The following is a 23,832-nucleotide window of genomic DNA, read 5'->3' as shown; positions in this document are numbered from 1 at the left end:
TGTGATGCGGGATGCAGTAAAGATAGAATTAAAATGTATTGGAGTGTGGTAAAAATGGACTAAGCCCATAATTTTTTATTTCTTCATAAAAAAAAAAAAAAAAAAAACTAGGAACAAAAACTACAGATGCTCTAAGAATCTATGTCCATTGTTAAAGTGTATGATTCTGAGGTCTTGTGCAGAGGAGAGAGAGAAGATGTAAGATAGATGCATTCGAATCCAATACACCGGAATAACTCCCCAAAATGATCTAACCCAAGAATGCATTGGAGAACTGGGTCATTTTTTAGACCAGAATTTAGAACTATTAATGTTATTGCTCTTTTGTCAACCTATGAGAAGAAAATACTGTTGCTACTAACAACTCATTGCAGCATCAAGTCGCCTGAGGCCAGCACATCTACACAAGCTCTTCCTTTATCCTAAATATCCCCATCGCTCTATCGGAGGAACAGAAATCTCAAACTTGAATAGGAAAGTACCAAATTTGACAATGTAGAACATATATGGAAAGATTTCAGGATAATACCTTGTGAAGTGACGATGTCTTAGGGAGGAAAGTTCGAAATTTTAGTGAAAACCTTTTAAGTTTGGTAAAAATTAGATTGGGTTGTATAGGAAGTATTTGAATTATGGATCATATAAAATTTGAGAAGCGTAAGGACAGTAGAGAAAACATCAAAATAGGAATTAAGGAGGTGTGAAGGGAAGGACGTGGATAAAATTGCCGAGGATCTGAAAGATGTAACCAGACGGCATAATGATCAAATATTGTTTTGGTATATTAAAAAATTCAGAGGGAATAGTCAATCTGGATTTGTCCCAGTTAGAGATAGGAACGGCCTTTAATTCGGCGTAAGGAAAGAGTGAAAGAGAGGTGGGCAGAATGTTTTGAGAATGTTCTAAACCGTAATACAGTTAGAAAAAAGGATTTAGAAAAGATTGAAAAGTATGTGATAATTTGGAAGTGAAGAAAGATTTATTTTGCGAGGAAGAGTTAGAGACAGTACTAAAAGATTTAAAATGATAAGACCTCAGGTGCTGACAGTTTGGTAAACGAGCTTTATCAAGTGCATGACTTCATTTAAATGGCAGTATTATTAGAAAAGATAGTGGATGCCGAAAAGATGTTAAAAGTAGAATAGCCAGGGTTTGTTTTTTTTTTACAGTTGAAAAAAATTAGAAGAGTAGGAAGATAAGTCTACGAACCTAGACTAGAATATTGGGAGCTACAGTGATGATAGTCGTCATTTATGGTTCTGAAGCATGTGTGCTTAGGAAGACGGAAAAGGATTTGCTAGATGTTGTGCAGAGGAACTGTGAACGGATTGTTTTTGGTACCCATCTGAGTGACCGTATTTCAAACAGTAATCTGTAACAAAGATAGGGTTCTATCCCGTTTTCTAGGGCTATAATGAGAGAAAGGTTGAAATGGCTAGGATATGTTTTGCGATGAAAGATGACATGTTGCCAAAGATAGTTCTTTTTGGCCATCTATCTAAGGCCAAACAATAATCAGGTCATCCCCGAATAGGGTGGGAAGGGGTTATGAGAAAAGATATAAAGAATATTTGAACATTTTGGGGGGTATAAAGAGGGAAGCTTTAAGAATATTGCTATGGAGTAGGAGCGTGCGCAGCTGTGTTGGCCTCATGCTGCTTGTTGCTGTAGTTAGTTGTTATTAATAGCGGTAGTAGTAGAATTAAGTGCTACCGTAGTTGCAATCTAAACGACCAAAGAGCGTGCCAATAGCAGCCAACGATTTAAGATTGAATAAATTATTTATTTGTGAGGGTTAATCTACTTCCACAGGATAGGCCTATATTAAAAAAATTGTAGAGTTTGCATTTCAGAGAGGGGCGGATATTCAGCCAGTCATTTTTACAGGCTGAATATCTCAAAATAGTACATTTATCCCTATATATTTCCGCAATATCTTAGATTGTTTAACAAAAATAGAGTTGTGAGAAAGTCAAACTTTAGCGTAAAGAGCGAGGCGTTGAGGAGGGGACAGCCCCTTTCTTTTACGAAATAATTTTTGTTCGTTTTAAGTTTTAATGTCGCTCCTTACTTTCAGTTTAAAAAACCTGTTTTTTTTTATTTAATTTCTGATCGTTTTTTAGTTAATCCAGCTTTTATTTTGGCTCACCGTCATTGAATATGTAAACAAAATTTGCATAAAAGTTTTACTTTTCTTTTGCTAAATGGCTGTCTCTAAATTTGGTTCTGACGTAATTTACAAATTAACTTACGTAACGAACTTCTATATTCGTATATTTTTCTTCTGGCAAAAAATACAAAGTTGCAGATTTTTGCAGATAAGAACTTGAAACCTATGTAATAGGGTTTTTTGATACGCTGAATCTGACGATGTGATTTTCATTAAAATTCTTTCACTTGTAGGGGATGTTTCCCCCCTCTTTAAAAAATCAGGTAAATTTTCTCAGGCTCGTAGCCTTTGATGAGTAATACTAAACTTAATAAAATTTATATATTTAGAATCAGCATTATTTTATAAGCCCATTCTTTTGATACATTTATTGACATCAAAATTCGGTTTTTAAAAGTTTTGATTACTATTGAGCCGTATCGCTTGTTTTTTTTATTGTTTTTTTTTATTACGTATATTTTATTACGTATATGATGGGGTTCTCCCCTTAGTCAATACCGCGCTCTTTAAGTTAAAAGTTAAAATTTTTATTAATTCACAAACCCCTGAATCACAAAGGCCGTTTAATTAGAATAGATAGAAAGCACTAAAAAAAACTGTAGCGTAAAGAGCGAGGTTTTGGGGGTGAACCCTCTCATATACGTAATAATTTCTGTTCGTTTTAAGTTCTAATGTTGCTTCTTACTTTTAGCTGAGAAAACTTGTTTGTTTTTTTAATTTAATTTCTGATCGGTTTTTAAATAATGCTTGGAAATCCGGCGCCCCCTTCATAAAAATGTCCCTTACCCCAAATAAACATCCTCCACGGAAAGATTCTCCTGAACAAACCCCTCATCCAGCCCCCCTCCCCCCAGAAAAAAATCTTTCCTGAAAATATCGGTGTACTTCACAATAACCAATACAATATGTAAGCAAAGGGCAAAGTTCATAACTTGCAGCTCTTCCCCTGGGAACTGTGGGGGATTAAGTCATTCTAAAAGACAAATTTACTAGATTTTCGACTATGCTGAACAAAATGGCTATCTCAAAATTTTGATCGGGTGACTTTGAGAAAAAAATGAGCGTGGGAGGGGGCCTAGTTGCCCTCCATTTTTTTGGTCACTTAAAAATAGCACTAGAACTTTTAATTTACGTTCCAATGAGCCCTCCTAAGATATTCTATGACCACTGGGTCAATACGATTACCCCTGGGGGAAAAAAACAAATAAACACGCATCCGTGATCTTTTTTCTGGCAAAAAATAGAAAATTCCACATTTTTGTAGATAGGAGCTTGAAACCTCTACAGTAAGGTTCTCTGATACGCGGAATATGACGGTGTGATTTTCATTAAGGTTCTATAACTTTTAGTGGGTCTTTTCCCCTTTTTTCGAAATTAAGCCAAATTTTCTCAGGCGCGTAACTTTTGATGGTTAAGACTAAACTAGATGAAACTTATATATTTGAAATCAAAATTAAAATCTGATTCTTTTTATATATCTATTGACATAAAACTCCGTTTTTTAGACTTTCGGTTACCATTGAGCCGGGTCGCTCCTTACTTACAGTTCGTTACCACGAACTGTTTGATAAATGAATCTTAAGACGAAAAGAAACAAAAAGGAATAATCAAGTAGTACTTAAAACGAAGAGAAATTACCACAAGGAGGAGAAGGGCTACTTTTCTAAGCCTCCTAATAATCAGAGGCGGACTGGGCCGGGGGGCAAAGGGGCAATTGCCTCCTGGGCTGGTCGGTTTTGAGCCGCTTCGGGCCGGTCTTTTATTTATTTATTTTTCTAGGTAAAAAAGTGCAGTCGACATATGCTCAACAAAATTCCGCTAGACAATTTTTTGGTTGTGTTATTATAGGCCTACGTACAGATTCAGCGTAGATACCATCATCCTACCCTAGGAAGGGACGGATGCAGCTGTCAAATAGGTTCGTTCGTGGGATAAATATAACCCGGAGGTTGTCACTTGACCCTAGGTTCACACAAATGCGATTTGACGCAAAAATGCGCATTTTTGCTCGACCCAGCAAGTTCCATGCGTTGTCCGATGCCCATTTCTGCGTTGTGACGGCTCGACGCATGCATTGAAATATTTCAACTCATCCGGCAAAACGCGTCATAGTGTTTAGAGTTGGTGCTTAGTGCTTTGACGGATGTACTGGACCGGTTTGTTATGAACAATTTTTTATTTTAGCTGCATCCGTTATGATTTTTGCTGGATTTTTGTGAGTCATTCTGTCTGTGCCCGATTCCGTTACAAGCTAGTAGAAGAGTCAGTACATACTGGAGCGTCAAGTTGTTCTGTTGGGAAGTGTTAAATGATAAATTTGTCTCGTTTTCCTAAGTAAAAGTATTTTCGCTTAGAAAAAGTGTAGCGTTTTGGCTATAACGCTCATCAGTTTTAAACTTGTGACAAGATGGACGAGGTGACTGATGGAAAAGTTAAGGGAGGCGCGGAAAAACTGAGACTGAAGCAAAGAAAAGAACTTTCTGAGGCTGGAAAAGACCCAAAACAGAGAAAGTTACCATTTATACGGAGAACTAAGGTCGATAAAACTTTTTGCCGCTTTTTTTTCAACTTATGGGCTTGGATTCGAAGTTTTTTCTAAGTTGGTCTTAGATTCTAAGTATTTTTTTGCATGACTGTCACTTTTAATTACTTAAAGGCAGATCTTGATATCAAAAAGGCTGTCAGTCTATTGAGACTGCGTCCGTTATACCATTTCTATTGGCACGATTCTTGATCAAATTAGGTGCTTAGGCGACAACACGTCAGACAGAGCCCCACCCATTCGAGGTCCGTTGAGTCGACCCTATGAGTTATTGTTGCCTCGGTTTAAATTTTGTGTTTTTATGGCTTTTTTATTCCAGTCTTGGGAGATTAGGCCTGACCACAAGTCGCCTAAAAAGGCAGCTTTTTTTCAGGTTTTGCTTTCATAAAATCAAAGGTCAATGATCGAATCGGATTTTTTCATAGTCATTGGACTATTGAAAAATCCTATCCGATCATTGAACCTTGATAAAACCTGGTTTTTGTTGGCGGATGGTCGAAAAGTGAATTTGAACTAAGATTCAGTCTCCTGGCTTCGGTGCCTGCGACATTTTACAGAAGTCTTGAGAACTTCACCCTACCTTGACTGCTTGTGTGCCTGGGTTCTTATGCTTATATTTTATTTTCTAGAACCACATCAAAGAAGCGCATGACATCGATCAGTTTCAACAAAGGGTGAGCCAACATTGTCAAATACTATGAAGCCTTCCGGAACAGTGGAGCCCGTAGCGGAGGAATCTACACCGTATCCGAACCAAGCTGGAAGTAGTGACTTGGACTCGAAGCTAGCTGATAGTGAACCACCTTTGGCAGTAAGTGTGTCTATTTCCTACTCTTTACCGTCGAGTTCGACGCTATCTCAGAAGTTAAATTTTATGAGCCATATCCGTTCCAGCCGACACCACCTCAAATAGAAAAGCCTAGCTTTGACTTGGCTTCAATTTACTACCGGAAACTTACCACTGGTTCCGTCTCACGATCCTGGGTTGCTCTTGATATTAGATAAATAACAGTAAAAACAATTCTTTGCAGCATTTATATCACATTTTCTGACAGAAATTCGCAGTTTCTTTTTGGGTACACCAATTTTAGACATGCCCAAGAGAAAGTTCTGGTACATAGAAAATCGAAAGTTTAAATCCCTTCGGCTGAAGTAAACGCTTAAATCAAAAACTGTCGAGATATTGTATGGTACACTAACTGTACTTTGGCCAGTAAACGGAAAGAATCGATCCTGCAAAACACTCAAGTGCTGAATCGCGTTTTCGAGGTCTTGAATCTGTTGGGGAAACAAGGATTACCTTTTAGAGCACATGGTGACCAGGAGAGGCTTGAGCTTCTAACAAAGCCGGGAATAAACCACGGGCACTTCGTTGAGATTATATTATTGTTCTCGAAATATGACGTCCCTCTTAAGGAACATCTGGAAAAAGCAATAAAGGATAGCATAAAAAGCAAATTGAACATGGATGCGAGCGGAAAATCCGGAGACACAGCTAAAGGTCGTGGCTCACTCGTCACTTTTCTTTCTTAGACAACGGTCTAGAAAGTGATAAGGAGCATTTTGAAACACATTCGGAGAGCTATATTGAACGAAATCGGTGAAAAAAGGTATAGCATCCAAATAGACACACCTCAGGATGCTGGGGTTGTGGACCAGGCTTTTATCGTGTTAAGATATGTGAAAGACGAAGAAATTCACGAACGGCTCTTTGCTGTCTTACCTGTCCAAGATTCCAGCGGCAAGGGTATGAACGAACTTCTACAAGCCAAGATCGAAGAGCATGGACTTAAGTACGAAAAGATAGCTGGGGAGCCGTTTGACGGTGCTTCTAACATGAGGGGCGAATATAACGGACTTCGTTCTCACATTAAAAACCGCGTTCCAGATTCGGTTTATATCTGGTGCTACAGCCACGTTCTAAACCTTTGTGTCGTTGATTGTTGCACTGCAACAGAGGTGAGGAATCTCTTCGGCACCATGAACAGAATTTCATGTTTCTTTGCTGAGTCACACAAACGAATGGGCCTGTGGCGACAACAAGTAGAGAACACCAAAGAAGGACAGTCGAAGTTGAAAAGGTTACAGAAAATCAGCGAAACTCGTTGGTGGGCAAAAGAGAAGTCACTTGTTTGGATGTTTTCCGGTGACGATTGCCTGTACTTAGATGCAGTGCACGTTTTGTCCTCAGTGGAAAACAGCAGTTCTTTTGACTCAAAAACTTTCTCTGAAGCCGACTCACTGCTGAGTAAGCTTACGGAGTACAAAACAATCCTAGCTACTCACTTATTTCTTACTATATTTAATGTCATTAGCTCTGTGCCATAGTACTTCCGGACAAATATTTTTGATTTTCGTAAGTCCTATAAATCGATTTACAAAGAAAGACAGGATATAAAGAGTGTTTATTTGAAACATATAAAGAAGCGCAGCTCCAACTTCATTTCAAAGACCCAGGGCCTTCTAGTAGCCACTTTATTGGAACTTGAACTAAGCTCAGAACTAGCAATTTGTCGCTTTGCCAAGAAAAGTACATCCAGGGAGAAGTGGTAAAAGATTCTCGACCTGAAGATCCACAGCATCGATTTCGAGTCGAAGTCTTAAGGTTAGTAATTGACCAAATAACAACCAGCCTGAAAGAAGGATTTTCTCACAACAAACAGCTTATTTCCGACGTATATTTCTTGCCGCCGACTACGTTCAGCCTTGTCTGTCGAGGTGAAATTCCACAGTCGGCCCTTCGAAACGTTGCATAGATGGCGAAGGTTTCTCATGAGGAGCTGAGGTCACAGCTGAAAAGCTTTGCCTCAATTTATGACGAAATTATCAGCACGGGTCGTAAAAATAGCCGCGATAGGCCTGGTGCAGAATATGAGGATGGACTTGAACTTGGAGCTGAATGTGGAGGGGCTGGTGTGCGAGATTCAAGTTCCTGCTGTTCGTGCAACAACTGCATAATTTGCGTATATTGACTGCTATTAAGGCTCAATATGTGCTCATCAGCTTACGCATCAGTTTTTATGGCCTACGAATATCTGCTGACGCTTTCGTTTTCGCAAGTCCGCTGTGAAAGATCCATCAGCAAACTGGAGCTCATTAAGACAAGATTGAAAACTACAATATTAGATGATTTCTTGGAAGCATTCATGCTGATGTTATGTGAGTGGGAGCTGCGGGATTCATTGCAGTTTGAAGATATTTTAGATGACTTGAAAAGAGATTCGAAGACTTTAACATCGCTTTTGTCAGTGCATTAGTTTTTTTCTCTTTTAGTCCAGTTATTTTGCTTTGTATCTGATAAAAATATGTATTTTTGTTTTGTTTGAAGTTCGAAAAACTCTTAGTGGCGTAAAACAACCATTTGAGATAGAAACATACTGTGAGTGTTCTTTTGCCCAGTTATCCACGATGCAAAACGAAAGCTGAAAATTTTAACTCCTAAAAAGACAATGACGCTCTCCCTTTGTGTGGAAACCAGAGCAACACCGAGTCCAACCGAGTATCAGAGAGATCCGGCACAAAAAATGATTAGCGATATCTGTCCTCTTGCTACTGTAAGCCTACTTCCTACTTAGCAGATAGTACTAACTTGCCTGGTGTCGCAAATTTCGGTGCGAATGACTCGGAGTGCAATTTACACTCATTGTTCAAGGCCCTTTTTGAGTAAACACGAACAAATTCCTTGTATAAGGAGGGCCATAGGTAGGGCCGCTTAAGCCAAATGCCCCCTTAGCTTTTCGCTCCCAGTCCGCCTCTGCTAATAATAGTATTAGCCTTACTTGTACTTTACAGAAAACATAATATATTTTGAACGTTTTCTCTTTTATGATTATAACATTGAAAAATGAAAACTTGCTAAGACTTTCAGTATTAATGTTATTATATTATAAAATTTGTGTTTTTCATGCCAAGAATGAACACGACACCTTTTTTCTTCCAAAAAATTATTTGTCAACGTTAATATCTTTTTGCTTCAGTCTTCCTACCCTTAACATTTCACACTGATCGAAGAAAAAGATTATTTGGCCCATTTTGGGGATTCATGTATCGATTGCATTCGATTTTTTTTTAATGTTATTTTTCTCTTTTAGGTTTGTTTGCCCGAGTTAACATGTCCAGTAGGCTGCTAACTGATGAGACGATACCAAATTTGATCCTGTTTGGGCCTAACAAATCAATATAACAATTTTTTCTTAGCTTTTGTCTTCATTGAGATCACCTTGAATTTGTCTACATTCCCTTTGAGTCTAAGCTAATCTGAAAAAAAAAATGTTGGAGTCAGTTTCAGGCATTGTATATCGGTAGAGCCAATCTTAAGTTATTTTTGTTGTCAATGAAGTTTTCTTTGCTCTTTCTTCTTGCTCTGTAAGTTACAAGACTATTAGAAGCGGAAAAAATGGGGCTCATTTTTGGGCGTAACGAGCCGGTACAGCCAAAAATTAGTTTCAAATTTATTTTCACTATAGTACCTCATCAAGAATCTTATTGAGCGTGTCCGACAGATGCTGTTAGTAAAAATCCAACGCAAAATCTAGCCAAATATCCAATATTGTTGTACGAAAGTTATGTCTGTCATCATCCTCCTTGTGGATTTCAAGGTCCACCATAGCGTATAGCTCCGTAGAAAAACACTTATAAGGAAGAATCAATCTTGTATGATCTTTCTGTTTTGTATGGGCTTGAACCATTTGTTGGATTTCATGGCCCAAACGGATCATCTTGTCTTGATCTATTTCTTACGCAGTACCCAGATTCCTTTAAGGTTGACGCTCATGCCTTCACAAGTGACCACGTTGCCGTCATTGCACATGGAAATCTTTATACTCCTCCCCTTCTCCCATAAATCAAGAGCGACAAATCTGGCAATACAAAAGAAGAGACTGGGAAGGTTTAAGATATTGACTTGCTTCTCAGCAATGGAGATCCTCCCCCCTTGAAGGGCCCGAGAAAGCTCCAAAAAGTACCAACAGACCATAGCCGACAAAATCGCAAGCTATATCCCATCGAAGCAGACCCAGGCATCCAGCAACGACAAACCTTGGTTCAACGTCCACTGCAAAAAAATAGATCCAAGTAAAACCAAAGGCATACAAGCGATGACTAGTTTCTAAGAGTGAATAGGCCAGATTTGATTCCATGAAATCCCGTAAAGACACAGTTCGCACGAATGCCTCTGCTAAGAGCTAGTGGAAAGTTATCAAAGTGGCTTTACCGTCATCTAAAGGAACTTAAATTCCTTCCCTAGAAATTGGCGACGGAACTATGGTCCAAGGCCCGCAGACCAAGACCAAAGCTCTTGCCAAAGCGTTTGCCGAATTCTCAAATGTGGAAGATAACGATAAAGAAGTTCCTCGATTTCTCTGATCGAGCCAATACTGTTCTCGATCGTGTTAACTATTTCACTCCTAAGATCCTTCGCATGCACAATCTTGTTGTGATTAACTCCAAGTGTTCTGACAGTACACCTTTCTTTGTCTTGAAGACCTGCAGTGCCGAATCGGCTGAAACTTTGTCTCTGGAACTTTTTCATGCATATGAAAATCTGTCATTCCTATACCTGAGCCAGAGGGCGATCCAATGAGTGTAGGGCTCATATAGGCCTATTGACCTCTCTCCTACACTGAGAAAGTTTACGAAAAGGTTTCAAATTACTCCTTTTATCAGTACCTGGAGTCACATGAACGTTTATGTGCCAGTGTGGTTCCACCAGAAACGTTCAACACTTGATTCGACATTACTAAGGCTTTCAACAGAGTATGGCATCACTGACTACTGAAGAAAATTTACGATTATGGTGACAGAGGACGTCTATTAAATGTGACGGAAAGCTGTCATTCGGATCGTTCACAGTGGGCTATTCTTGATGGTGGCACTTACCTCAAATATCCAAGAAGGACAGACACAACCCAGGGTAGTATATTGGAACCTATCCTTTTCATTCTTTACGTAAATGACACGGGAGATTACGTTGCTAGCCCTCTACGTCAATTTTCTGATTACACTACAACACTCTCGATTAAAGATACCACGTATACATTACAACTTCATCTTCCTGAACGAAGCTACAAAATTAATCGAAGGTTTTTGTCTCCTCGGAATATACTTCCCCAAAGATCTCTCTTAGAACACTCACGTGAATTGGGTGAGACCCTCCTGAAAAAAAGATATGGGGCACCCTTCGCTGTGAAAACCTTCTATCGCTCAGCTTGATCATCCCCCTTTATATGTCTTGCAGTTCATTGCCGAGAATGGATGACCGCTGTATGATGGTTCTCCAAAAACCTTATCGCCACCACTCCAAAATATCCGAAATGGGGCTAATAAGGCAGGTTTAGTCGTCTCCCACGACTCTCCCTAGTCTGTTAGTCAGAGGTCTGATGTAACGTCGACGAATATTTTCTGCAAGTACTTAAATTCACTTCCTTCTCTAGAGCTTCCTCGTAGTGGCCCCCAATTGTCCAGCCAACAAGACAGACACGAAGTCACACAGATCGGTCCAATTATCTTGAGGCTGGCAAGCCGAGGACAGAGTACTTGAAGAACAGCTTCATCCAACGTTGCACTTCTATCTGCAATCATCTTCCCGAAGAAGTTACCCCTAAATTTTTCTCTGTTGGCTCTTTCAAATGATGGTGCAATAGTCATCTTAAACCTCGATAAAAGACTAGCGGCAAATCAAATGTTTAATTATACCAGGCGCCACAAATTTAGAAGTAAAAAACAAATCTCCAAGCCGTTTTTCTAGATTTTGTAGATGTGCTATCTCGATTACCAGGTTACACTTAGTATCTGTATTTACCTTTGCACCCTCCCCCGGGTCATAATTTTAGACCCATTTGTCCCCTCTTAGTACGTCCTGAATGTTTCCACTCGATCCTCTAAGCCATTCCAGATAATATTGCTGATAATATTACAACTCGCGTGGAAACAGTGCCTTTTGATTTCTTCAAGTACAATTTCAAAACTATGTGATTGTTTTGCACCATAGCAACATAGCTACTCAATTGTCAATCGAATTTGTCTCTTCCTAAGTTTCTACGATCCAAGTTCCTTAGAAACTTTGTGTTTGCCCTTTTCTTGCCCATCTTAAAACACTGTTTTACGGGAAGCCAAAACTGGTTCTCTGTTTTTTTTTTGTTTTTTTTTTCTTTTTTTTTTTTTGTTTTTTTCTTTTTTTTTTGCATTAGGTTCCCTTAGTCAAAGGACGTAAGGTTAGCAGTTTCAAGCCAACCAGAAATGGCCCTTTTTCTGTCCTTTTTTTATGGGAGCGTTTCCTTAAAGCATTATTTGTGCCTGAGGTTCCTATTACCCCAAACACTTATGACTGTAAGTTTCACATAGACCGGAGAGAAAAAGCCTGCCCCTTTCCAAAACAAAACTGTGTAGTCCTCTTGGTCCAACAAAATGATTCCTGAAGTTTTGAGCCACTGGACTCCTAACATAAAACACGCTATGTCCTCTTCCCTACTATAAAAACCTATTTGTAGACAACTGCAAATTAGCATAATTTATGGCCTTCCCCTTTGCGATGGGCCATAAATAATGGGAGGCTCATTTGATCCTCAGAGCCATGTTAATTGAATCTTTTGATTATTTCGAACAAACAGGCTATCTTAAAATTATTTCAAAATGACTCTCTCAAAGGCTTCTGAATGTATTGGGGGACAGGATTATATCGGTATTTGTAGCAAAAAGGGCACGAAAGGGGGACTAGTTACCCTCAATTCATTTTTGAATCGGAAAAGCAGCACTAGAACTTTCAATTTCGAACAAAATTAGCCTCTTCCAGAATTTTTATCACCACCAATACGAAGTGGCTGGGAAAAATAAAATGAATAAATAAATAAAACATAAAAAACACATGGCTCTTTACTTAGGTAGCGCTACAGCGCTGTCTTCGATTTGCCCACAAGTTTAAGAAACATATACATAAATATGGCATTGAATAGCATCTTGTTATGATAAGACCCGAAATTCCCTCAGCAAGTTTGTAAGACTAGGTTGCTTGCAGTTTTTGAGGAATGGAAATTTATCAGGACAGATAATACAGAGTACATACGTATGTGTACAAAGATGTGAAATTATTGGGAACAAGGCATGCGTGTCTGGTGCCAAAATTGCTAAATTTTCATATTTTAAGAAGCATGAAATAAAAAAGCTTTTGGTTACAGATTCAGTAAAAAAAAATGTAACTCTTAACATAAATTTCCCTGTTACTGAAATATCGCACTGGGCCTCTTTGAGGTTTAGTCCCTTGGAATCCTTTTCCCAGCTTTTCTTCAAGCTTGTCAAGCCTTTCCCAACCTTAAGTGGCTTGCATGTTTATTTCTAAAAAATTCCTTCGTCTAGCAAAAACATATTCAAGTTCATGAGAATTCAGCGATCTGGGAGTAGGAAGGGAATGGAATCCGCATATTTGAAAACACTTTCAACGGGCCCGGATTTGGGCTGTGGTTCCGTTCGTTAAAATTTCATTCACCTAGCACACCACTTTCTGAGCTCCCTTGAGTTTCTCTGGTCGACTTTTACCACGTATGTATTCAAAACCTAGATATTTTCCCCAGTAGATGATTGTTACAGTAAAACCGAAAACCAGATATAGCCTAAAATAAAAAAAAAAAAATCTGCTGTTTATTCTACTACATTCTTAACATCTCTTGGCAAAGGTGACAGGAGGAAGGATACGATTACCCCTGGGGAAAAGAAAAAAAACAAATAAACACGCATCCGTGATCTTTTTTCTGGCAACAAATGGAAAATTTCACGTTTTTGTAGATAGGAGCTTGAAACCTCTACATTAGGGTTTTCTGATACGCTGAATGTGATGGTGTAAGTTTCATTAAGGTTCAATAATTTTTAGGGGGTCTTTTTCCCTTTTTTCGAAAATAAGCTAAATTTTCTCAGGCGCGTAACTTTTGATGGTAAGATTAAACTTGATGAAACTTATATATTTGAAATCAAAATTAAAATCTGATTCTTTTTATATATCTATTGACATCAAAATTCCGTTTTTTAGACTTTCGGTTACCATTGAGCCGGGTCGCTCCTTACTTACAGTTCGTTACCACGAACTGTTTGATAAATGAATCTTAAGACGAAAAGAAACAAAAAGGAATAATCAAGTAGTACTTAAAACGAAGAGAAATTACCACAAGGAGGAGTAGGGCTACTTTTCTAAGCCTCCTAATAATGGTATTAGCCTTAATTGTACTTTACAGAAAACAAAATATATTTTGACGTTTTCTCTTTTATGATTATAACATTGAAAAATGAAAACTTGCTAAGACTTTCAGTATTAATTTTATTATATTATAAAATTTGTGTTTCTCATGTCAAGAATGAACAAGACACCTTTTTTCTTCCAAAAAAGTATTTGTCAAAAAATTTTTAACATCTCTTGGCAAAGGTGACAGGAGGAAGGAGGGCGATATCGCCAGAACTTTCCTAACATATCCCTACTTAACTTGGTATACGTTCCTTTTTTCTAGGAGTAGTATACAGAGCAGGCACAGGCACTGTTTTGGGAGGAAGGCTGGTGGATAAGTAAAAAAAAACGAAAGACATGGAGAATATAAGTAGAGATGACCCTATTGATACAAACGGGAGTCCATATATGGGCATAGCCTCCCTAGGGAGAACACGTGGTTAATTAAAGCGATTGGGAATTTGGAACACCTGTGCTGTCAGTCATTAATCAAATTGTTTCCGGGCAAAGTTTAATAATGTCTGACAGGTACTGTCAATCATTATTCAAATTGTTTCCAGGCGAAGTTTAATAATGTCTGACAGATGATGTCAAGATTGATTGATATGTCACGAAATGGGAATTAATTTGTTGTTTCTAAGGGGAATTATTGATTCACGAAAGGGGAATTAATTTGATGTTTCTAAGGGGAAGGTGGGGAAGAGATATATTGATTGCGTAATCGAAGGGAGAGAATTCCCGAGAAATTGATTACATAATCGGTAGAACCCTATAAGGAGCTCGTGACGGGAATCCATTTATGGGCATAGAATGACGTAATCAACTAGCACAAATGGATTTTTGAGAAATTGATTACATAATCGGTAGAACCCTATCAGAAGGTCATGACGGGAATCCATTTATGGGCATAGAATGAGGTAATCAACTAGGACAAATGGATTTATGAGAAATTGATTACATAATCGGTAGAACCCTATCAGAAGGTCATGACGGGAATTCATTTATGGGCATAGAATGACGTAATCAACTAGGACAAATGGATTTCTGAGAAATTGATTACATAATCGGTAGAACCCTATCAGAAGGTCATGACGGGAATTCATTTATGGGCATAGAATAACGTAATCGACTAAGACAATTGGATTTCTGAGAAATTGATTACATAATCGGTAGAACCCTATCAGGAGGTCCTGACGGGTATCCATTTATGGGCATAGAATGACGTAATCGACTAAGACAAGCAAGTTACTTTCTTAATGTTCCTCCTAAACCCATTTTCCAACTTGAAGTACTTATCTTTTTCACCCACAACTATACTTTACAGCTTTTTGGATACCTCAAAACCAAGAAATACTTTTCAAAGACAATTTAAGAGCAACTTAATTTCTAAATTACCATCATAAACCCATCTTTCAACTTGCAGTACTTATCTTATTCACCCACAACTATACTTTACAGCTTTTTGGACGCCTCAACACCAAGAAATAACTTTCAAAGACCATTTCAGAGCAAGTTACTGTCTTAATGTCCCTCCCAAACCCATTTTGCAACTTGAAGTGCTTATCTTTTTCACCCACAACTATACTTTACAGCTTTTTGGATACCTCATCACCAAGAAATACTTTTCAAAGACCTTTTCAGAACAAGTTATTTTCTTAATGTCCATCCTAAGCCCATTTTACAAGTTGAAGTACCCATCCCTTTCACCAACACCTTTATTATACTAATTTTTGAATGCTCTAACACCAAGAAATACTTTTAAAAAGACACTTCAGAACCAGTTCCTTTCTTTATGTCCCTCCTAAACCCATTTTATAAGTTGAAGTACTCATCCTTTTCACCTAAAATTTTACTTTACAGCTTTTTTAATGCTCCAACACCAAGCAATACTTTTCAAAGGGCATTTCAGAACAAGTTCTTTTCTTAATGTCCCTCCTAAACCCATTTTACAAGTTTAAGTAACCAACTTTTTCACCCAGAACTATACTTCAAAGCTTTTCGAATGCCCACAACACCAAGCAATACTTTTCAAAAGGCATTTCAGAACAAGTAATTTTCTTAATGTCCTTCCTAAACCCATTTTACATGTTGAAGTTCCCAACCTTTTCACCCGCAACTATACTTTACAGCTTTTTGGATACCTCAACACCAAGAAATACTTTTCAAAAGACATTTCAGAGCAACTTCCTTCTTAATGTCCTTTCTAAACCCATTTTATAAGTTGAAGCATCCTTCCTTCTCACCCACAACTTTACTTTACAGCTTTTTGGATACCCCAACACCAAGAAATACCTTTCAAAAGACATTTCAGAGCAACATCTCTTCTTAATGTTCATTCTAAACCCATTTTCCAACTTGAAGCATCCTTCCTTTTCACTCACAACTTTACTTTACAGCTTTTTGGATACCTCAACATCAAGAAATACCTTTCAAAAGGCATTTCAGAGCAAGTTCCTTTCTTAATGTCCCTTTCTAAACCCATTTTTCAACTTGAAGTACCAATCCTTTTCACCCACAACTTTACTTTAAAGCTTTTTGAATGCTCCAACACCAAGCAACACCTTTCAAAGGCATTTCAGAGCAACTTCTTTTATTAATGTCACTTCTAAACCCATTCTCCAACTTGAATTAACCATCCTTTTCACTCACAACTTTACTTTAGAGCTTTTTGGATACCTCAACACCAAGAAATACTTTTCAAAAGGCATTTCGGAGCAAGTTCATTTCTTAATGTCCTTCCTAAACCCATTTTACAAGTTGGAGCATCCATCCATTTCACCCGCAACTATAATTTACAGCTTTTTGGATACCTCAACACCAAAATATACCTTTCAAAAGACATTTCAGAGCAACATCCTTTCTTAATGTCCCTTCTAAACCCATTTTCCAGCTTGAAGCACCCGTCTTTTTCACCACAACTTTACTTTACGACTTTTTTCCACACCCAAACATCAAGCAATACTTTTCAAAAGGCTCTATTATATTTTTTCAGAACAAGTTTTTTCTTAATGTCCTTCATAAACCAATTTTACAAGTTGAAGCAGTTATCTTTTTCACCACAACTTTATTTTACGACTTTTTGCACACCTCAAGATCAAGCAATGCTTTTCAAAAGACATTTCAGAGCAAGTTCCTTTGCTAATGTCCCTTCTAAACCCATTTTACAACTTGAAGTACCCATCCTTTTCACCCACAACTTTACTTTACAGTTTTTTGGATATCTCAACACCAAGCAATACTTTTCAAAGGGCATTTCAGAGCAAGTTCCTTTCTTAATGTCCCTCCTAAACCAATTTTACAAGTTGAAGCATCCATCCTTTTCACCCACAACTTTACTTTACAGCTTTTTGGATACCTCAACACCAAGAAATACCTTTCAAAAGGCATTTCAGAGCAAGTTCCTTTCTTAATATCCCTTTCTAAACCCATTTTCCAACTTGAAGTACCAATCCTTTACACCCAGAATTTTAATTTAAAGCTTTTTGAATGCTCCAACACCAAGCAATACCTTTCAAAAGGTATTTCAGAGCAACTTCTTTTCTTAATATCACTTCTAAACCCATTCTCCAGCTTGAAGTACCCATCCTTTTCACTCACAACTTTACTTTACAGTTTTTGGATACCTCAACACCAAGAAATACTTTTCAAAAGGCATTTCAGAGCAAGTTCCTTTCATAATGTCCCTCCTAAAACCATTTTACAAGTTGAAGCATCCATGCATTTCACCCAAAACTTTACTTTACAGCTTTTTGGATACCTCAACACCAAAATATACCTTTCAAAAGGCATTTCAGAGCAACATCCTTTCTTAATGTCCCTTCTAAACCCATTTTCCAACTTGAAGTACCCATCTTTTTCACCACAACTTTACTTTACGACTTTTTTCCACACCCAAACATCAAGCAATACTTTTCAAAAGGCTCTATTATATTTTTTCAGAACAAGTTTTTTCTTAATGTCCTTCATAAACCAATTTTACAAGTTGAAGTAGTTATCTTTTTCACCATAACTTTATTTTACGACTTTTTGCACACCTCAAGATCAAGCAATACTTTTCAAAAGACATTTCAGAGCAAGTTCCTTTGCTAATGTCCCTTCTAAACCCATTTTACAACTTGAAGTACCCATCCTTTTCACCCACAACTTTACTTTACAGCTCTTTGGATATCTTAACACCAAGCAATACTTTTCAAAGGGCATTTCAGAGCAAGTTCCTTTCTTAATGTCCCTCCTAAACCAATTTTACAAGTTGAAGCATCCATCCTTTTCACTCACAACTTTACTTTACAGCTTTTTGGATGCCTCAACACCAAGAAATACCATACAAAAGGCATTTCAGAGCAACTTCTTTTCTTAATGTCCCTTCTAAACCCATTTTACAACTTGAAGTACCCATCGTTTTCACCCACAACTTTACTTTACAACTTTTTGGATACCTCAACACCAAGCAATACTTTTCAAAAGGCATTTAAGAGCAAGTTCCTTTCTTAAAGTCCCTCCTAGACCCATTTTACAAGTTTAGGCATCCATACTTTTCACCCACAACTTTACTTCACAGGTTTTTGGTTCTTTTGAATGCGCCAATATCATGCAATACTTTTCAAAGACACTTCAGAACAAGTTCTTTTCATAATTTCCATTGTAAACCCATTTTACAAGATGAAGTAACCATCCTTTTCATCCACAACTTTACTCTACAGCTTTTTGAATGCTCCAACATCAAACAATACTTTTCAAAGACATTTCAGAACAAGTTCTTTTCTTAGTGACCGTCTTAAACCCATTTTACAAATTGAAGTACTCATCCTTTTCACCTAAAATTTTACTTTACAGCTTTTTGAATGCTCCAACACCAAGCAATACTTTTCAAAGGGCATTTCAGAACAAGTTCTTTTCTTAATATCCCTCCTAAACCCATTTTACAAGTTTAAGTACCCAACTTTTTCACTCAGAACTATACTTCACAGCTTTTCGAATGCCCACAACACCAAGCAATACTTTTCAAAAGGCATTTTAGAACAAGTTATTTTCTTAACGTCCTTCCTAAACCCATTTTACATGTTGAAGTTCCCAACCTTTTCACCCGCAACTATACTTTACAGCTTTTTGGATACCTCAACACCAAGAAATACTTTTCAAAAGACATTTCAGAGCAAGTTCCTTCTTAATGTCCTTTCTAAACCCATTTTATAAGTTGAAGCATCATGCCTTTTCACCCACAACTTTACTTTACAGCTTTTTGGATACCCCAACACCAAGAAATACCTTTCAAAAGACATTTCAGAGCAACATCTCTTCTTAATGTTCATTCTAAACCCATTTTCCAACTTGAAGAATCCTTCCTTTTCACCCACGACTTTACTTTACAGCTTTTTGGATACATCAACATCAAGAAATACCTTTCAAAAGGCATTTCAGAGCAAGTTCCTTTCTTAATGTCCCTATCTAAACCCATTTTCGAAGTACCAATCCTTTTCACTCACAACTTTACTTTACAGCTTTTTGAATGCTCCAACACCAAGCAACACCTTTCAAAGGCATTTCAGAGCAACTTCTTTTCTTAATGTCACTTCTAAACCCATTTTCCAACTTGAAGTACCCATCCTTTTCACTCACAACTTTACTTTACAGCTTTTTGGATACCTCAACACCAAGAAATACTTATCAAAAGGCATTTCAGAGCAAGTTCCTTTCTTATTGTCCCTCCTAAAACCATTTTACAAGTTGAAGCATACATCCATTTCACCCACAACTTTACTTTACAGCTTTTTGGATACCTCAACACCAAAATATACCTTTCAAAAGGCATTTCAGAGCAACATCCTTTCTTAATGTCCCTTCTAAACCCATTTTCCAACTTGAATTACATGTCTTTTTCACCACAACTTTACTTTACGACTTTTTTCCACACCCAAACATCAAGCAATACTTTTCAAAAGGCTCTATTATATTTTTTCAGAACAAGTTTTTTCTTAATGTCCTTCATAAACCAATTTTACAAGTTGAAGTAGTTATCTTTTTCACCACAACTTTATTTTACGACTTTTTGCACACCTCAAGATCAAGCAATACTTTTCAAAAGACATTTCAGAGCAAGTTCCTTTGCTAATGTCCCTCCTAAAGCCATTTTACAACTTAAAGTACTTATCTTTTTCTCAAAGACTTTACTTTACGACTTTTTTCCACACCCAAACATCAAGCAATACTTTTCAAAGATATTTCAGAGCAAGTTTTTTTCTTAATGTGCTTCCTAAACAAATTTTACAAGTTGAAGTAACCATCCTTTTCACCCACAATTTTACTTTACAGCTTTTTGAATGCTCCAACATCAAGCAATACTTTTCAAAAGACATTTCAGAACAAGTTCTTTTCTCACTGACCGTCCTAAATCCATTTTACAAATTGAAGTACCCATCCTTTTCCTCACAACTCTACTATAAGGCTTTTCGAATACCCCAACATCAAGCAATACTTTTCAAAAGCATTTCAGAACAAGTTCTTTTCTTAATGTCCTTCCTAAACTCATTTTACAAGTTGAAGTAGCCATCCTTTACAACCAACACCAAGCAATACTTTTCAAAAGGCATTTTACAACAAGTTCCTTTCTTAATGTCCCTCCTAAACCCATTTTACAATTTGAAGTACTCATCCTTTTCACAACAACTTTATTTTACGACTTTTTTTCTTAATGTCCATCCTAAACCCATTTTACAAGTTGAAGTACCGAACTTTTTCACCCAGAACTATACTTCACAGCTTTTTGAATGCCCACAACACCAAGAAATACTTTTCAAAGGGTATTTCAGGACAAGTTATTTTCTTAATGTCCTTCCTAAACCCATTTTACAAGTTGAAGTTCCCAACCATTTCACCCGCAACTATACTTTACAACTTTAGTGCACACCACAACATCATCCAAGTTTCCACTTCAGTTCAGATTTTTTTTCTGCGCACCACAATATCATGCAAGTTTCCACTTCAGTTCAGATTTTTCTCAAAGAGATGAAAAAATTTAAAATACTGTTCCAAATTTTTTCAAAGAAGATAGAAAGTTCAAGTTATCTTCTGAATTTTATTAAAGAACTTACAGTTCAATTCTAATTTCTCCAAAAAAAAAAAATCTTCCATGTCAGTTCTTAATTTCACAAAGACAAAAGGAAATTTAAAGTTCTATTTGAAATTTCTCAATGAAGTGAAGAAAAGTTCAAGCTCTCTTCTGAATTTTCTCAATGAAAAAGAAATTAGTTTTTGATCAATTCTATTTTTTCTAATAATATAAAAAGGTTCCACTTCAGTTCAGATGTTTCCCCAAAGACATAAATTTTAAATTCTCCTCCAAATTTTTTTGTAGAAGATAGAAAAAGTTACACATTGATCGTGAATATTTCTCTATGAAGATAAGGAGCTAATTTTCTCATTGATGTGAAGAAAAGTTCAAGTTCTTTTCCTAACTATCCATATGAGAAGTTTAGGTTAGGCTATATTAAGTTATGTTAGGTTAGGTTAAGTTAGGTTAGCCTACGTACGCGCGCGTACGTAGGCTAACCTAACCTAACTTAACCTAACCTAACATAACTTAATCTAGCCTAACCTAACTTAAATATGGAGAGACGGTTAGCTAGCTAAACGGTTAGCTAGCTAACCTAACCTACCTAACCTGCCTTAACCTAACCTAATCTAACCTAACTTAATCTGGTCTAACCTAACTTAATCTAGTCTAACCTAATCTAACCTAACCATACTTGCCGGAAAATCCCCCTCAGGTCGACTTTGTATTTCTCTCTCACTATGCATGCTTGTTGGAGATTTTTTATTTTCTTTGAAAAAAATTAGAATTGAACTATAACTTTTTTCTTTTATCTAAGAAAATTCAGAAGAGAACTTTAAATTTCTTTTTGTCTTTGTGAAATTAAGAACTGAAGTGGAAGATTTTTATTTTTCTCTGGAGAAATTAGAATTGAACTGTAAGTTCTTTAATAAAATTCAGACTTGAGTTAACTTTTTATGATCACTGTAAAACTTTTTCTATCTTCTATTAAAAATTTAGAACAGTATTTTGAAATTTTTCCATTTCTTTGAGAAAAGTCTGAACTGAAGTGGAAAATTTTTATTTTTCTTGAAAAATAGAATTGATCTGTAACTTATTCCTTCTCATATGGATAGTTAGGAAAAGAACTTGAACTTTTCTTCACATCAATGAGAAAATTAGCTCCTTATCTTCATAGAGAAATATTCACGATCAATGTGTAACTTTTTCTATCTTCTACAAAAAAATTTGGAGGAGAATTTAAAATTTATGTCTTTGGGGAAACATACCTGAACTGAAGTGGAACCTTTTTATATTATTAGGAAAAATAGAATTGATCAAAAACTAATTTCTTTTTCATTGAGAAAATTCAGAAGAGCTTGAACTTTTCTTCACTTCATTGAGAAATTTCAAATAGAACTTTAAATTTCCTTTTGTCTTTGTGAAGTTAAGAACTGAAATGGAAGATTTTTATTTTCTTTGGAGAAATTAGAATTGAACTGTAAGTTCTTTAATAAAATTCAGAAGATAACTTGAACTTTCCATCTTCTATGAAAACATTTGGAACAGTATTTTAAATTTTTTCATCTCTTTGAGAAAAATCTGAACTGAAGTGGAAACTTGCATGATATTGTGGCGTGCACAAAAAAAAATCTGAACTGAAGTGGAAACTTGAATGATATTGTGGTGTGCACAAAAGTTCTAAAGTACAGTTGCGGGTGAAATGGTTGGGAACTTCAACTTGTAAAATGGGTTTAGGAAGGACATTAAGAAAATAACTTGTTCTGAAATACCTTTTGAAAAGTATTGCTTGGTGTTGTGGGCATTCAAAAAGCTGTGAAGTATAGTTCTGGGTGAAAAAGTTGGGTACTTCAACTTGTAAAATGGGTTTATGAGGGACATTCAGAAAAAAAGTCGTAAAGTAAAGTTGTGGTGAAAAGGATGGGAACTTCAACTTGTAAAATGGGTTTAGGAGGGACATTAAGAAAGGAAATTGTTGTGAAATGCCTTTTGAAAAGTATTGCTTGGTGTTGGTTGTAAAGGATGGCTACTTCAACTTGTAAAATGGGTTAAGGAAGGACATTAAGAAAAGAACTTGTTCTGAAATGCTTTTGAAAAGTATTGCTTGATGTTGGGGTATTCGAAAAGCCTTATAGTAGAGTTGTGAGGAAAAGGATGGGTACTTCAATTTGTAAAATGGATTTAGGACGGTCACTGAGAAAAGAACCTGTTCTGAAATGTCTTTTGAAAAGTATTGCTTGATGTTGGAGCATTCAAAAAGCTGTAATGTAAAGTTGTGGGTGGAAAGGATGGTTACTTCAACTTGTAAAATTGGTTTAGGAAGGACATTAAGAAAAAACTTGTTCTGAAATGCCTTTGAAAAGTATTGCTTGATGTTTGGGTGTGGAAAAAAGTCGTAAAGTAAAGTGGTGGTGAAAAAGATAAGTACTTTAAGTTGTAAAATGGGTTTAGGAGGGACATTAGGAAAGGAACTTGCTCTGAAATGTCTTTTGAAAAGTATTGCTTGATCTTGAGGTGTGCAAAAAGTCGTAAAATAAAGTTGTGGGGAAAAAGATAACTACTTCAACTTTTAAAATTGGTTTATGAAGGACATTAAGAAAAAACTTGTTCTGAAAAAATATAATAGAGCCTTTTGAAAAGTATTGCTTGATGTTTGGGTGTGGAAAAAATTCGTAAAGTAAAGTTGTGGTGAAAAAGACGGGTGCTTCAAGTTGGAAAATGGGTTTAGAAGGGACATTATGAAAGGATGTTGCTCTGAAATGCCTTTTGAAAGGTATATTTTGGTGTTGAGGTATCCAAAAAGCTGTAAAGTAAAGTTTTGGGTGAAATGGATGGATGCTTCAACTTGTAAAATGGTTTTAGGAGGG

At 36.7% G+C, this 23,832-nt stretch overlaps 1 protein-coding gene across 1 annotated transcript in view; it reads right to left on the bottom strand.

Moving 5' to 3' along the window:
• LOC148952994 (uncharacterized) overlaps positions 1 to 23,832 on the bottom strand; it is an 83,010-nt gene that overhangs the window by 5,405 nt on the left and 53,773 nt on the right. The window lies entirely within an intron of this gene.

Source organism: Artemia sp. Qi Xiang Cuo, chromosome 4 (assembly GCF_049724085.1).
Source record: "Artemia sp. Qi Xiang Cuo chromosome 4, ASM4972408v1, whole genome shotgun sequence".
NCBI lineage: Eukaryota > Metazoa > Arthropoda > Branchiopoda > Anostraca > Artemiidae > Artemia > Artemia sp. Qi Xiang Cuo.
Note: the sequence above shows the minus strand (reverse complement) of the source record. Positions and strands in the feature narration are given on the sequence as shown.